Source organism: Vanessa tameamea, chromosome 29 (assembly GCF_037043105.1).
Source record: "Vanessa tameamea isolate UH-Manoa-2023 chromosome 29, ilVanTame1 primary haplotype, whole genome shotgun sequence".
In the NCBI taxonomy this organism is placed as follows: Eukaryota; Metazoa; Arthropoda; class Insecta; order Lepidoptera; family Nymphalidae; genus Vanessa; species Vanessa tameamea.
Genome location: NC_087337.1, coordinates 2,086,720 through 2,094,445, shown reverse-complemented (window position 1 = coordinate 2,094,445; position 7,726 = coordinate 2,086,720).

The following is a 7,726-nucleotide window of genomic DNA, read 5'->3' as shown; positions in this document are numbered from 1 at the left end:
TACGTTATATTGTTAAACTTCGTTTATTTTCTTGATATTTGTTTACTCCTAACTATTTAAACTGTTATCATGATATTTTGCACAGAAAAGTACATATATAGTACATACGGATTCTAACACCTGAATGATATAATGTATTTAAAATTGTCATTTACACTGCTAGACAACTAAGACTAACTGCTATGATTGAAAGAGTACTTCAAATTTTCAAAATTTTGATTTTCCTAATAAAAAGGCACAAAAAATATATTTCGGCAAAATTAACACGTATACTTGCCATCAAATAAAATAAAATATTAATTATAAATATACATAAAAACAAAAAAATAATAAATTAATAATGCGCTTTTATGACCCAAAATCAAAATATTCAAGTATATTTCTACATACATTTTAATTTTTATCAAATTTCATAATTTATTTTTCATTACCGAAAGTTAGTAACAGGGCGGGGAATTATCGCGCAGACGCGGCACAATATTTTTCATCTTTTTCTGTTTGTTCAACAATGGTCACAATTGTAATGTTATTGAGTAGATTAGACAATAATTATAACAACATATATAATGAACATAATAGATTTAGGTTAGAACCTAGAAGAAATAGGAAATCAATTTAATACTTACTTGAGAAAATTTATGCCCACTTATTATGATCTCTGAGAGAATATTTTGTATCAAAGAATGAAGATCGGCAATTTTGTAAAAATAGTAGTTTTTAATAGTATTTATTAAAATAAATTTATTTTTTACCATTTCCGTTATTAGCATGTCTGTTTTAAGTATGTTCGTTAATCTATGACGGCATTTCATAAATTTAGTAAAGAATAAGCAAAATGACATATCATGATTTCTGTCGTACGTGTTATTTCCGTGAAGTAATTTGTTTACAAGAAAATGCGAATCCAATTAGTCACTGATCACAAATAATTATGAAATCATGTAAACAAAGTGTGCATGTAAATAATAATGCCTTTTCAATACCGACTAAACAAAAAATGTCCGAATTTATTAAGAATATAAATAAATAACTGAGTTGTGGTCAATTGACCGTAACATAGTGTGCGCAATCTGGCCAATCTGAGTACCGAACAGCGCGTCTAGTAGTTTACATATGTTTTATAAGTCATTGCTATTTAATATAAATTTGAAAACTAACTACTGAATTTCATATCGGTACTTCTTGGTAGAATCGATCGACATTACGAAACGATGTAGCTTTATATTAAAATTAACCATGTTATGACGTTTTAAATAAATTTATAAAAGTATCGTTAGTTATATAAATAAAGTTTATTCTAATTTGACTCTAAAATTTTGATTGGACGAAAAATTATAAATGTCATTTGTTTATCTGTGCTAAGGCGAGACATGTAATTCTAAATAAATGTATTTATTTCAATTTATTTAGTCTAATCCGAGGGCAAAGGAGGTTGAAACACATTCATAGTTGTAGGTCAAACAGATTATCAGTCACGTACATAAATTGATAAATAAAACGATCCGATTATAATATCTTTACTGATAGTAATGTCAATCTGTCTTCTTCAGAAATCCACAGATACTTAGACAAAGAAATTTCGTAATATGATGATTTCAATAGACTTTCGACATGCTTATAATAAAAATAGCTAAGATTAGAACCAAAGATAAAAGTATTTTTTGTTTAATTTTTAAGGACAATATTTTATCTGATAAACAGATGCCGAGAGATGTACACATTTAGTTGAGTATTTAATTCAATAATGTCTTATCTATACTAATATATAAAGCGGAAGAGTTTGTTTGTTTGTTTGTTTGTTTAAACGCGCTAATCTCAGGAACTACTGGTCCGATTTGAAAAATTCTTTTTTTGTTAAATAGTCCATTTATAGAGGAAGGCTTTAGGCTATATAACATTACGCTGCGACCAATAGGAGCGCAGCGACAGTGAGAAATGTTGCAAAAACGGGGAAAATTATTCACATTTATGGACTTTCGATGCGTGCGCAGCATAAACGTTTTAAGTTACTCAAAAAATGTGTATGAAAGATATATTCCTCTTTTAATAATAAAAAAAAAGTCCGTGACACTATATGTCTATTTGTTAAGAGTGTGCTAGCAGGCGGGGCGCGGCGGCGGCTGAGGGGGAGGCGGGTCAGCCCCGCCGCCGCGCTCGCCACTCTCACCCGCGGGTGTAGTTCTGCGAAGTAGCATTGCACATAACGACTTAAAAAAATTAACATTCTTAATAGTTAAATTATTTATCAAAATTAGGTTTTGTTATCAGCTTATTTGCTCATTATTTTTTATCGTTTAAAATCGATTACATTTAAATCATAATCTGCTGTAGTTTTAACTTACGATATAAGATAAAATTTCAATGAACATTCCTTCGTACTTTGCAAGTAAACAATTCAAACGTTTCACGGTATAAATAAGGTATAAAAATTACATTACACACGTAAAAAAGTTCAAAATGGCGAGCGATACTTTCACCGATGCAGATTAATCATCACTGAGAAAATAAATTATGCAAATAAGCAAATAGGTGAATATCGTTTAAAATGACTACACAAATAAATTAGTAGTTCAATATTTCAAGTAATTTCTATTACGTTCAAGCATATTCAACACGGTTGTACTATAATCACCTTATGAAATAACACCAAAGGAGAAACAATCTAAACTTCTTATTGTTCGGTTTGTTTATCTTATTACGTTTAAGTTAATATTGTTTGTTTTCAACCGACTTCAAAAAGGAGGAGGTTATCAATTCGTCTTTATTTTTTTTTTATATGTTTGTTACTTCATAACTTTTCACTGGATTTTGAAAATTTTTTTTTGTTTGAAAGGTAGTGCTTCCCGTGGGGCCCCATTTTAATTTTATCCTGTTACGATGATGGTATCCCTATGAAAACGATATAAGTCTTAAATGTGCATAATGTATGTGCGCGATAAATAGGTGAATAACTCAAAATTGTGCCAACCAGTTTTAATGATTCTTTTTTTATTATAAAGGATACTTCAAGGGTACTATGGTGAAAGTTTGGTAAGGTTCTGAGCATAGGATCCATGACAAAGTAACGGTACGGAAGGGAACGGAACAATTCTAAGGAGCACGTTAGCGATACTCGGCCGAATCTTTTAAAAACAAAAATTTTGACAAAAAAAACCGACTTCAAAAGAGAAAAAAAATAATATGCTCTAAAAAGTAAAAAATAATTGCTTATTATTCTACAACTTAATAATCAAGTAACTTATTCTACTTACCAATATGTAGGTACGTTCTGTGTTTCCACGCAAGGAGATAAGTATGTACCTACCCACTTTAAATCTAACTTAACACAAACCTATGAATAACAAACAATGATCACAATATTTTTTAGATTTATACTATGTAAAATGAAATTAAAAATATTTAGACTATTTAAAAGTCAGCAAAGTTATTACGATAATATATTATAGTTAAAATTATTGTTATTTTTGGAGGCGGTGTCAGCCAAGGTAGGTTTGTAAATATATGATATACTCCAAATTTGTAAATCTGGTCTATCGATAAATACACTTCTTCTTGATGTTTTTTTAAACCCTATACGTACATAGTGGTCCTATATAATGACAGAAAATTGGAATCAAAATTGAGTGTTTAAGCAAACATGTCTACCGTCAGGTATTACAATTCATGAACTTTTCTCCTAATCCAAGACAAAGAAAAGTCATTCAGATTTACTATTACATTTCCTGTTGAACGTTTTGTTTGTTTTGGCAGAGTATGAAATTTGTTTGTGATTTATTTATTTACAATTGACTTTTTCTTTTGTCTTACATCCAGATGTCGATACACCTGCATCGAATTGTTAACAAAAAAAAATATTCGCAATCGTACACTATTGTACAATATTTCTTTTATGTTTAAGAAAAGGGTTGTCATAATTGACCGTATAACAATAAGCAATAAAAACACAGATATTGGTAATTATTAAATTTTATGGCGACCTTTAAGATTTACACTGATGACAAAGAACAATTACTTTTTATGATAGTGAATATATATTATCTATTTGTTTGGGAGGGGGGAGCTCTTAAAAGGACGTGTCGGGCACGCCCGTAACCAGACAAGAGAAAGAAGCATTACGAGTCACTTGACTACGAACTGTTTCAAACATGCCTAGAAAAAGAACGAACCTTTCTCGGCAGACTGCTAATGCAAAGCGTCTGCGGCTTTTGCGTAGCAATGAAACAGCTGAAGACAATACGCAGAGGTTGGCTAATCAAAGAACGGTCAGTGAACAACATCGTGCTAGGGAATCGAGTGTTGAACGTTCACAGAGGTTAGCCTTACAAAATTTCCGAACTTCGGTGAATCGACAACGGGAATCAAGTACTGAACGTTCTCAACGTTTGATCGCACAGAATTCTAGAGTTTCTCAATTCTTTAAACCCGAGCGGCCTTCCACCACATTCCCTGAAGTTAAAAATAGGTGCTGCGATAATTTTACTCAGAAATCCTAAACCACCAAATTTATGTAACGGGACCCGCCTTCAAGTAAAATTCCTTCGCAATAACGTGATCGTTACAACAGTTTTGACTGGTCCGGCAGTTGGTCAAACAGTGCTTATACCTCGCATCCCAATGATTCCAAATGATTTACCTTTTAATTTTAAAAGAATTCAATTTCCCATTAAGTTATCTTTTGCCGTAACCATTAATAAATCACAGGGCCAAACATTTAAACACGTAGGAATCGATTTACGTCAATACTGCTTTTCACACGGCCAACTATATGTCGCGTTGTCAAGATCGGGTTGCGGGCAAAATCAGTATGTTCTTCTACCACAAGAAAATAAAACTAAAAATATAATCTACGCTGAAGTACTGTAAAACATATTATTAAATCTTATTGACGATTATAATAACAAAAACCAACGTGAGCAATCAAACGATAATCATGATAGTGTTTCCCACAACTACGCGAACGAAGTCGCGGGCACAGCTAGTTTCTTATATATCTTAAAGTACCGACTTATCTACTTTAAAATGTATTTTTGATACATTTAAAAGACTATTTGAATGCGCTTGAAAAATCGTATTAAATTTTATAATTAGTTGTCATTTTAGTTCGTTAGTAAGTTTTAGGTTATGGAAATAAAAAGAAATTTCGTTAATGTTAGTGATACCCGGAAATATTAGTGTAATAATGAATAAGTTATTCCGGGGTCGGCGCAGTATGTCTTCTTCTTCCATACTTCTCTGTCTGACGTCATCTCACAAGTAACATTCTATCCAGCCATATCGTCTCACACAATCCATCCATTGTTTCTTTGGACATCCCCTTCCTCTATATCCACGTCCACGCTCAAGACCTTCCTGTGAGGAAGGTCATTATTCTTCCGCATAACATGCCCATACCTTGACAGCCGGCTAAAACGAGATTTCGGAGAAAAAAAAACCGTACCTGTACTGACAAGTGCAAGAAGATTCAATTGCGAAGGAAATAATACAGGATACGCATGTGATGTTGCGAACTGCAAGCCAACATGACTGGAACAATCAGTGGGCTATTACGGTCAGAGCAAAGCGACTGTTTCTATTAAATATTTGTTGGTACGTCTCTGGTAGCGCAGAGCGGACCATCTGAGTGGGCTCGTTGGCTAGGAGTGAGTGGGAGGGCTCTCTACTCGAGCCTCCCAGGTGTTTTACACCGGCGGTCAGCGGCGGAGCCAACCATCTTATCCGCCGCAGGGCGTCAGCTTCGTTGATGCCCAGCCTGCAATGGCGGACTCGGGGAAGTTCGTCACATTCCGACATGGAGGATGAGGGGGAATGCGCGCACTAGGCGCGCTTTCCATGTATTCAACCGCCTTGCGGCGGCTGCCGCTGGTGGGGCCGCGGTTGCATGCCATTGGCGATCCCGTTGCCTCACCACTCGGCAGCGTGGTGGAAACCTGAGGATGGTTTTAGTGGGTAGGACAGAGCATTAGCGTGCCCTGGCACGGGGCATTAGGCCCCGGTTGAGTCCCACATACCCGTTCCTGTCCCCCGACCGGGCATGCGTAAATGCATTTCCTCCTCGTAAAACAAAAAAAAAAGGTTGGAATGGTAAAAGTCCGAAAAAGTCGTCCTTTATAATAAATACTTACATTTACCAACTCATGTCGGTAAATCTTAGGTTTTACTGGAAAATCTTAAGATTTACCTTAGTTCGAGCTTTTACAGTAAATAATATTTTTTGTATTTATGTATTTGCTATATTTATTGAGTTGTATTTGTTATTATTTCATAATGTAAGTTTTTACTGCACCACCATATTGCCGTCTTCCATACACATTATCCTTCTAACCCAAAGGTTGTCTGGAAGAAATGGCTTATAAGCCATAAGACCGCCTTTTGCTTGGCCAATTTTGTTTTAAAGAAAATATATTTTGTATGTTTATGTATATTTGGTGTGCAATAAAGAGTTAAATAAATAAATAATAAACAGCAAAATTGAAAAACTAATTTAAGTAGATGTTTTTATATGATACACGGTGGCTCTTAGAAATAAGTCTTTGAACATTTTATTTGTAGATACATAATTGCATGATCTACAATTTTAGTATTATCTGTTATTGATAAAAAATAATATTAGAAAAATTACAAAATCCGAATATTTCTTTTAACAGGCGTAGTATTGGTAGGTATTTTTGATATTTCATTTGTAATATTATACTGGAACTTAAAACTTAAATAAAATAGTAGCTTTAGTCAAATTATTGCCAGCGTTCCATTATTTCTTTGTCTATTTTCACCGGACTAATATATTTCGCCACGACAAAGATAAATCGTATATCTCTTACTGGATCGTTGTTGTGTAACTACGAGTACTTCCATTTCTAAATATATTACTATGATTTGAACATTTTCTAATATAATCATGACGTTGGTGAAACTACGACGCATCGTGAACAATTGGCACAAACAATTTTTATATGAAAAAAATTATACAAGTTTATAATATACTTGTGAATTAAATCTGAGATCTGAACGCTCTGTGGCATTATAGGGCCAAATAGTTTTCCAAAAAAAAAAAAAAACAGATGTTCCAATCATTTTAAACTAATAAATCTTTTAATTCTATATAAAAAAAATTATAGGTCTGTACATGTAGATAATTCATGTATTTAAAATAACTTAATAGAATATGTTTGCTCGTCAGAATTGGCATGATTTTTTGGTCGCTCTCTTGTGTACAAATAAAAATAATACCACGGTGCCTGGGTCCTTTTTTATAATTAAATAATGTAAGAAAAAAAGATTAACCGTTAAGATCGTCAGAATTCTTTATTGAACCTATTGAAGTTATATTTATTTTGGCGCGTTAACGAAAACTACACGATGAAGTTGCTCGCTAAGCTGCCAATTATATACAAGTCACTAGAAATGGACAACTTCACAGCTCATCTTATTTAAAAAAAAAAAGTCAATGTTTATTTTGCTACAAAATCTGTGACTGTCTAAAACAGTGACTGTTTAAAGTTGTAAGTCTTACAGTAGCGTCGAAAAATTAAGAAATAGTATACATATATTATGATACGAAAAAATATTTTATGGTCATGAATTATTTGAATGCAATTAAGTACTATTATTATCAATTAAACTATCGAAGTCAAACTTTTAACGAGTACGGAAGTGAACGCATCTTTTCTTTTGTTTTCTAGCATTTTTGTATGTTGCAATAAAAGTCTTTGTTTAAATAAAAAACAAA